At 43.9% G+C, this 9,791-nt stretch overlaps 1 long non-coding RNA gene across 1 annotated transcript; it reads left to right on the forward strand.

Moving 5' to 3' along the window:
* Positions 1-1,866: 1,866 nt before the first annotated feature.
* On the forward strand, positions 1,867-3,177 carry LOC120642247. Its single transcript, XR_005662546.1, has 2 exons — positions 1,867-2,275; positions 2,829-3,177. It is a non-coding gene; the product is annotated as an uncharacterized LOC120642247 (long non-coding RNA).
* The last annotated feature ends 6,614 nt before the right edge of the window (positions 3,178-9,791 follow it).

Below are 9,791 nucleotides of genomic sequence, written 5' to 3' on the forward strand. Positions count from 1 at the left end.
CCATCAGTTCCAACATGTTTGCGGACACCGCCGAAAGACTCTCGCTGGACTGCTGCTGCTGCTGAGACGGCTGCGAACCACCCGCCTCTCCTTCGGGAGCTGGACCAGAGTCTGCACGAAGAACCCCCCCCTCTTAATGAATGCCATATCTACAAAAAAACAAAGTCAAATTAGAAACAAAGGCTCAAATAAACCTTCGATCAACCTCGCTGTTTGCTTAGTGCGAGCCATGAGCCGCAAAGCTACTTACACCGAGGAAAACAAGCAGCTTGATCGCACACGAAAGCAGAACCTTAGCAAAAAACGCTTTATAGCCGAAAGCGTCGAAGGTAAGCCAAACTCGAGAGGGCACAGGTTTTACCCCCCCCCCCACCTCCGCTTATATAGGCGGTGAAAAGCAACAGTACCAACGGTAAAACCGAGGAGACGGCCGCCCAAGCGGCGCAACCAGAGCCCGACACGTACACAACCAAAACCGACCGTTGCAGCCGACAGTTCGGGGGATGTTTTTCCTCGGGAGCTTCTCGAAGGTTATGCGTAATCTTCTCCATTAACAAGGGTTCGGACCATCGGCTTCAGACCTCGCCCTCGAGGGGCTACTGTTGAGGATTGGACCTTCAGGAACGCGCCCAGAGGTTAATTCCATCCTCAAAAACATCTCCTAACCTGTCTGCAGGGCTCCGGTGTTGGGCGACAAGAATGCCCAAAGGCTGCCCGGTGCCAGCCAAGCCCGAGGGCCACTACCTATGGAGCATCGAAGGTGACGACTGATCGCGCCTTCGGGTGACCGAAGGTGATGATTGGTCGCTCGGAAGCACAAGCCCAGGGGCCAGGACCTGCGGAGCTTCGCGATGACCTCCTTCGAGGACCGAAGGTGGCGACTGACCGCTCGGGGGAACAAGCTTGAGGATGAGAACACCCGAAGGACACCGAAGGACATGAGGACCTTCGTCGGGTGTAGATGAGTGTGTGAAACATGAATATGTGAGAAGGTCGGACTTGTACACCTCTTGAGTACGTAAGAAGGTCGGATTTGTACACCTCTCACCTTGTAATTTTACCTCGAAGCCGGCTAAAAGTGAGCTGTAAATGAGTTGGGAAGGGGCAATTTAGGAAAACCTGGCCGAGGGCTAGGGGTATAAATAGCCCCCTCTCTCCACAGTGTAAAGGGTTGAATTTTTTGGTCATTACAAGAGAGTTGCGCACCTACTTTCATTGCTATTTCCTTACTGTTCATGCTCCCTGTCTGGGCATCTAAGAAGCTAAGATCCCAACAAGGCACACCTTGCTCGCTGCTCGATCAGTTTCAGAGGAGCTTCTATTTCAGGTATCCTTTCTCTAGAGATGCACTAAGCATACGCATGCTTCTATTCTCGTCGCAGCTGGTTTCACTTGTTTTCGTTGCAAGTACTTGGAGATGAGATGAGCAAAATTTTCTGAGCTAATGTTGTCATGTAAAGAAAGATGAGACATGCTATTTTCAGGAACATCTTATTGGAGAGCTTAGAACTTGCTGAGCTTAGCGCGATCTCTTGCTGTTACTGCTAATATACGTGGGGCAGTGGCGCTAGTTGCTGCGGCTCTGGTGGTAAAAAATCCAGAGCTCCAGCGACGACGAGTCATTGGATTGGATTTCTGTCGACCTAAACAGTGATGTTTATTATGATACATATTTTTGAAATTTATTTTATATATTAATTTAATACTTAATTCAATATATTTTTGAATTAAATTTCATTAGATTTACGTGCGTGCCGCACGTGATGTGTAGACCCATAAAAATTAGATGTTAGAGGATGTTTCTACCAAAAAATAATATTCTTTATCACCGGATCGCTCTTTACCCATCCGAGCATACCCACACCCATCGAGTCCAGGTCAACCACGTGTCCTCCGTTTCCTCCCTTCGCAGCCGCACTCCTCCCCTCCCCTGATTTGTCCGCGCCGCCCTGCCCTACCCCTCTCCCATCCCCTCCACTGAAGCAAACGTGAGGCAGCCCCTTCCCGGTTGGAGGAGAAGCGGTGGCGGCACAGATCGATGGCGCCACCTCGATTCCCAAATTGTGGGCGGCGGTGTGTATTGGCGGCGCTGGCAGCGGCAAATCGCAGAATCCATTTCTGCATCTCGGCAGCGAGCAGCGATGTGCAGCCTTTTGGTGGCCTGTGGTGGTGTTCGTCGGAGTTGGTTTGTTGTGTTCATGCTGGAGGAATTCGGCATAGCTGCAGCAGCCTGTTAGATGATGTGCGGAAAGCCATGAGCAACAAGGAGACTGCGGTATGACTATATCTTGTCTATCAGTTCAATAGACGAGCAAACGATTCTGGTCAATTTCTTAAATCAAACATGTATGTTCTACATTACATAATTTTTTTCATGTACCACTTTTCTTCCCTTGCTTTGAAAGTTCAACAATTATTCAACCATCGCATGGAAATAAGAACAGCAGCTCGTGATTAGTATAGCAAAATCTGGAATAGAAAAATTAAAATGAGAGTAGCAACGAGCTATTCAGATTAGTAATCTACTTATCTTATGTATTATATTCATTCTATTGCTGCTACCTACTTGGCTTTGAGCAATTCAGATTTGGTGCACATACTTATTATAGTTTTTTATTTAATTTTTAAAATTTATATGATTGCTGTGAAATCGACACGATATACTTTGAAAATAATGATATATTTATTGTTTAAGGAATTTTAATCACTATGTTAAGATGTATGTGCGTGTCAAGTGGAGGGGAGGTGGGAGGGGGTGTAGACCCATAGAAATCACAAGTTAAAGAGTGTTTCTGTCAAAATCTAATTGTTTTTCTCATCACCTCTAGCGGTACCCCGTCCGGAATGCCACCGTCATACCCACCTCCACCCGACTCCCTCCACCATGGTAGGAGGCAGACCCCAATGATCAACACCAAGTGCGAAGGCTGAGCAGCAGTTGTGGGGCGCGTGGAGGTGGTGCGCGACAGGCAAAGGATAGCAGTGTAGAGGGACAACGAGGGGCGATGTCCCCTTTGAGGGTGGCAAACAAAAAACCTATACTTGTATGATGGCTTGGCGTTTGTTGATTACCATTTGGATGCAGTGCGTATAAGCTTTTATAGATACATGATATGATAGAATATATGTTTGATTCAGTTTTTACTGATTTGAAGATTGCAGGTTTATATGTGATCCCGCATCTCTGTTCATTTATATATATGTTACGATGTATAGATGAAAATAATCATAGTATCATAGTAATAGTATTTTTTAATGCAAGAATTATAATTGGTGGATTCTTAAATCTTTTAAAAGATTTTTAAAACACGTGTGTGCCGCACGTGCATCTCTGCTAGTAAACTTTATACACCCGAATTCAAATTTTTTTTGTTCCAAACTTTACAATCACAGCTGCAGGCAGAACGGATCTACATGGGAGCTAGGGGGATCAAGCCCCCTCTATCTTCCCAAGATCCCTTGGATACCCCTCCGATGAGCCCCCCCACCCCTCCCCCCCCTTAATTTTTGGGACCAAAGAATGAAGGAGAAAGGGGGACGAAGAAGAAGAGAAGGGGAGAAAAAAAAGAGAATGGAGTCTGAACCCCCTCTTGACTTGGTTGCCGGATTCGCTCATGGCTTCAAGAAATTTGTACTAGCACATTTCAAACTTTGTACTCCGTAGGTCCAAAACTTTATAAGCACATGTTAGAAACTTTTAACTAAATTGAAAATTTCACACATATTGGTTAGATATTTATCTACATATTTAACTTTAAAATCATAAATATATAAATTATAAGCCTATAAACTTGGAAAACATATATTGAGAGCATTTTGACTCCATACACAAAAGAACATGAACACAGAGCTTTGGTATTAGAAATTTGAGATATGTGTGCATACAGAAGCTCAACGGAGACATCCCAACTTATAAAAAAATGCACAGTTGGTGTCTTGTTCATGTCGTAGAAAAAAATTGAAACAGAAAAAAATATAAAGATAATAAATGAGAGGACATAAAAGAGTCCACGTGGTTCCAACTAGAGCTGGCTCGCTGTTCACTGCTACAGTTGCCAACGAACACCCGTGTTTCATGAAGACGTCCGTTCACGGCAGGGAACATAATCAGCTAAAGCACAAGTATTAAGACTAGCATGTCTATTCGTTGCTATGTGCTAGCAGCGCTCGCGCGCCAACTAAGAAAATTGGTCTTTTGTCCATCAATTTTGTTACGTGGCGTCTGGAGCAATTGGAGATATTAAAAACACTGAACATTCTCTACAAGCAAGTGAAGAAGATGAACAAATGCTTGAAGGAAATCAACTCAATGGGGTATATGGTCTTCCTCAAAGATGGGTCTCACCATCAGCTCATGAAGGTTGAGAAGAAGTTCAAGAAGAACAAGCAAAAGAAGGAGAATAAGCCCAAGCATAAATCATATGCCATATTTGGTGAATGGGTAAGCGGTGGTGAAGAATGAAGTGCAAGTTCAAGTGATGAACCAAGCAAGAAATTCATCACCCGCATGGTATCATCATCCGACACTTGTTTTATGGCAAAAGGTTTGGATAGCGATGTAAGTGATGATGACTCCGACTCTCCTTCAATTGATGAACTTCTTGACTTAGTTCCTAAGCACCAAAAAGTTATTAAAAAACAATCAAAGGAAATCAAAAATCTTAATGCTCTCAATGATCTAAATGCTTCTCTTGCTACAAATTATGAAAATTTATTGTGCAAATTCAAATTGCTTAGCATGGAGCATGAAGAGCTCAAATTAAAATTTGAGAGCATTAATGATACTAATGATTTTTTTGCAAATAAAGCAAACTATCCCTTGTGCAATTCCAATTTCTAGGGTAGATGCTTCAACTTCTTGCATTAACTTAATTGATGAATCTTGCTCTAACCCTTGCAATGAGAAATGCTATAAGAATGTTGTTGTATAACCATGTGATGATCTCATTGCCAAGAAGAATAATGAGCTCAAGCAAGAAGTGGAAAATTCTCATGAAGGACTTGTATAGATTGAAGGGCAAAGGCATAGAAAGTAATGTCCAACCTTCTCAAGATAACCGTGAAGACATGGTGAAGAAGCTTGAGAAGGGGTCCACCGTGGCTTGCTCAAAGTGCCACAAAGAATGTCACAAGTCCAACAAGTGTCTTCAACCAAGGAAGAATCTTCCGGATGAGAAGAACAAGAAGAAGCTCACAATCAAGAGTTCTCTCATCTACACCAAACCCAACTGGAGGAACAAAAATAATAGCACCTCCTATGTGATAAAAAAGAAGACCAATGGCAAGGTAGTTGCTCACAAGGTTGGGAAGAAGGAAAGGAGTTGGAACCAATCCATTTGAGTGCCCAAGGACATCATCACCAACTTGAAGGGGCCTCAAATGGTGTGGGTTCCAAAGGAGACTTAAAGCCAAGAACGGTTTCGGGGGATTTGGAGGCTTAGCTCACAAGTTGAAGTGAAGGTTCAAGCCAAAAAAGCTAAACTCACAACTTGGACATTTATTGCTCAAGTCCCCCATATTAAGGTAATGATTGTTAGATTTCAATTCAAGCATCATGTAGCACCATTGCTTTAGCTAGGATATTTGCATATATTACATCTCCTAGTCATGATTCTAATCCATTAGCAATCTACATAGTTTGATAAGTGTGTAGAAAGCTACACAAGATTACCCTTCATGGTACACGGACCTCATGAGGTATGTATTTCATATGTGTACTATGAACACAAGATATAGGATAAACTTCTCAATTGTGCTAAAATCAATATGCATACATTTGTTTGGTGATTCAAATACTAAATGCACACATTTAGGGGGAGTTCATTCTATGGTTTGTGATTTTGAGACTAACATGTTTGCAAGTTTATCATTTGTAGTCTCACGATGGAGTTAACACTCTAAGAAAATGTTATTCCCAATCAATGTGAACAAACAACTCTATACGAGTGATTAGATAAATTATGCTTTCATGAATATTAAGCCATGCTCTTATTGAACTTAAATGCACATATCTAAGTTCATAGGCTATGTGCTCATACATTTGCTTAATTTTGATGTACCAAGTGCTCATCTTTTAAAGACTTCAATTGTGGCAAGTCACTTTTAATTGGTACATGCAAGGTAAATAAAGATCCCCCGGAGGTATGCAAGGTTCTAAATTCATTCAATTGGTATCATTATCAATTTCTTATTATTTTTAGAGCTACCTCCGTGCATGATATGATCTAAGCTTTCTAATTATAACATCTAGTTGTGCACTTGATTTTCACATTATCATTTTGTGCACATATTTATGGAAAGCTTAGCTCATGTCATGCTAGTTTTGTGATTTTGTGATCCATCGTAGTGAAATTTTCAATTGGTATCTTCATTGATATCATACAATTGGATCATAAGTCATGGAACTAACTCCCTAAGCTACTAATCTTCTCTTGAGCTATATTATTTTGCAAGACCTTTTAGGTGCAAGACTTTTTAGGTGATTTGATTCCAAAGGGGGAGAAATGTGGATCAAAGCAAGGTATTTTCTCAAGGAGAAGAAGTATATCCCAAAGGAGGAGAAATGCCTAAGTGAATCAAGTCAACTTATGAGGAAGGAGTAGCAAGATAGGGGGAGAATCAAAGGGGAATCATATTTTAGGGGGAGGCCAAACTGTCATTGGATGATGGTAAGCATCCAAGCAAGTGTAAGTAGTTTAAATTGTCAATTTTTGCAAATTTTATACTAGCTTTGATTGTGTTGTCGATTGTGTTGTCATCAATCACCAAAAAGGGGGAGATTGTAATGAACATCGCACCATTTATGCCATTTCGAGTGATTTTGGTGATCGAATGACAATGCAATCAATGGGACTAATATTTTTGTTGAGTGAACATTTCTAGATCCCAGGGATGAAGTAAAAAGGCCATACAAAGCAAAATACAAAGAAAGAACTCAAAGAAACTCTAAATTGGACGAGTTCTGCAGAAACTAGTAGCACCGGACATCGGAAGAACCGATGCCCAAGCATCGGTGCATCCGATGGTTGTCGGAAGAACCGACGCTCTGGCTTTGGTGCAAGACTGAGTGCCTCTGGAGATCAAGTGAAGAAAGAGTGTAGCACCGGTTGAACCGACACTGTCAAGTCAAGCATCGGTGCAATCAATGTACTATGTTCCAGAGACGATGTCAAGCGTGAAGCAGCCAGCCCTTCAGTACCGGAAGAACCGATGCCCACCGGAGTATAGTGTCGGAGCAATGACGCCAGCAAGAGCAACGGCTACATGAAGATCAAGCGTCACCGGAAGTTCCGACGCTATAGTATCGGTCCATCCGATGGTCCCTGAAGTTGCTGCAGCTGTGTCAGAGAGTCCAACAGCTACTTCAGAGTGTAGAGTGACCGGAAGAACCAACGCCCCAGCACCGGAAGTTCCGATGCCTACGCAGAAATGTGCCCAACGGCTCCAAATAGCTAGTTCAAGTGTGTGGCCTATATATATGTGCTCCCCCGGCCATTTGAAGATTGCTGGAGTCCCAAGACATCACACACACATCCAAGAGCACCTCCAAGCCATCCAAGAGCATAAATATCAAACTCTTAGTCCTTAGCACAAGCTTTGTGAGTGTTAGTGCTAGGTTAGCTCTTGAGTGAGTGATCAAGCAAGATTTAGATCCTTGTGCTGTGGTTCTAGAGTGAACCAACATTGTATCTCGGTGTGCCGGCCATCCTTGGAGCTTTGGTGGCTCGCCGGCAAGTCAATGACCCTCCAGCTTGGTGTGCAGCGACGTCGATAACATTGTGCGGGGGACGGAGATCCCTCCTTCGTGGGCAATCTCCTTTAGTGAAGATCGGGATCAAAATGACCGTGATTGTGTTCACGGAAGAGACTTGATTGCAGGAAAGCGATACTCTTCGTGAGTGCTTCAACAACGTGGACGTAGGGGCGCCTTTGTGGCAATTCGAACCACGGGATAAATCCTCGTGTCGAGAGTTTGCTTCCTCTCATCTCTCTCTTTAAGCTTCCGCATTGCAACTTATGTGCCTTTACTTTCTTAGTGTAGTATTTTTCTAGGATTGGCTATAGGTTGCAAAACTCTTTTGGGATGAGGGTTTCACACTAAGGTGAACCGTAGTTGCACATCTAAATAGCTTATTTTAGTTTAAATTTTGTGAAAACTAGTTGGAGCCATAGGTTAAGATTTTTAGAGTGCCTAATTCACCCCCTCCCCCTCTTAGGCTAAGAACATCCGATCGCTTTCATCAAAGCAATATCATACTTAGGGTATCCCTAAATAGGCTGGCGGTAAAAACACTGACAGAGCCGGGAGGGAGAGAAGAGATAAAGGAGAGAGGAAGATAAGGAAGAGAGGAGGGAGATTGAAAGACAGGAAGAGTGGGCTGCTAAACGGGCTGAATAGTGCCAGCTCATTAGTCGGGTCAGATCGGATTAGGCCCGTTAGTTATGTCAGGTCAGGGTCAGCAATATAGGTTGGAGTCCCGACCTCGACAGGACCCGGGCTATCGGGTTGGGTCAGCCCCGATCCTATTGTTCGTGGGTTGGGTTGGATTAGAGTCGTGTTTTTTCGTGTTGTGCCTGATGCGTTCCATCCGACCCAGCCCATTTGGACATATGTAGCCACAAGTTTAGGGGTTGGCGGACAGGACTCCGGCCACTGCCTCTGTGAGGAATGGCGGCCTGACGCCATCTGACCCGGGTGTTGTGGAGGAGTGGTTGGCATTTACTGTCTCCGTACGACGGGCGGGTGTCGTGGTCGTTTGTCCTTTCCGTCGAGGGGTGGCCTCGAGCGAGGCGGAGACGATTCGCCCCGCTCGAGGGTAGGCTCGCTACCCTCGAGCGAGGCGGAGACGATCCGCTCCCCCGAGGGCAGGCTCGCTACCCTCGAGCGAGGCGGAGACGATCCGCTCCCCCGAGGGCAGGCTCGCTACCCTCGAGCGAGGCGGAGACGCGGGGTGTGGTCGAGGGCTTCGGCGGGGAGCCCTCGAGCGAGGCGGAGATCACCCCACGGGTCCGAAGGGGGTGCGGATGAGCTGCACCGTGTACTTGGGCCGCGTGTAGGGCTTTTTCGAGTCCTTTCCTTTCTCCCAGATTGGAAGGAGGCTGTAGGCCTTCGTGGGTCCGGTTGCCTAATATGTGTTTGTGTTTTTAGGGTGATTTTAGTCCCATGATTAGGATGCCCCTAATCATTGTACCCGACCACCTTCAATATGAATGCATATTGTAGCATGTGATATTTAAGTTTGATGATTAACTGTAATATGGGATCAACTTAAATACATTGTTTATTCTTTATAAAGTTTTTATAAAGGTATCAAATATATTATATGTACGTGTTAGTGATGTTAAAGCCAACAACTTGTAACTTAGATGTTAGACTTTGATTTGTGTGATAATTTGAATAATATTTAACGAAAGAAAGTCTAGCCTAGTTGTTAGATCACCTGAGAAATATCCAGCCGTTCTAGATCTAATTCATGGTGGGAGCGAATTAAGAATTTTATGAATTAAATTAAAAGTTATATTTAAAAGTAGTTTAGGGCCTCCCTGCTTACTCTAGTCAAACACCCAGCGCAAGGCACAATATACCAAACCACCACACAGAATGTAGAGTATTACGCTATTCTGGTGGCCCGAACCTGTCTAAATTTGTGTCTTGTGTCCTTGCACTGTTCCCAAAGCAATATCATACTTAGGGTATCCCTAAATAGGCCGGCGGTAAAAACACTGACAGAGACGGGAGGGAGAGAAGAGATAAGGGAGAGAGGAAGATAAGGAAGAGAGGGGGAGATTGA

Source organism: Panicum virgatum, chromosome 7K, assembly GCF_016808335.1.
Source record: "Panicum virgatum strain AP13 chromosome 7K, P.virgatum_v5, whole genome shotgun sequence".
Taxonomy (NCBI): domain Eukaryota; kingdom Viridiplantae; phylum Streptophyta; class Magnoliopsida; order Poales; family Poaceae; genus Panicum; species Panicum virgatum.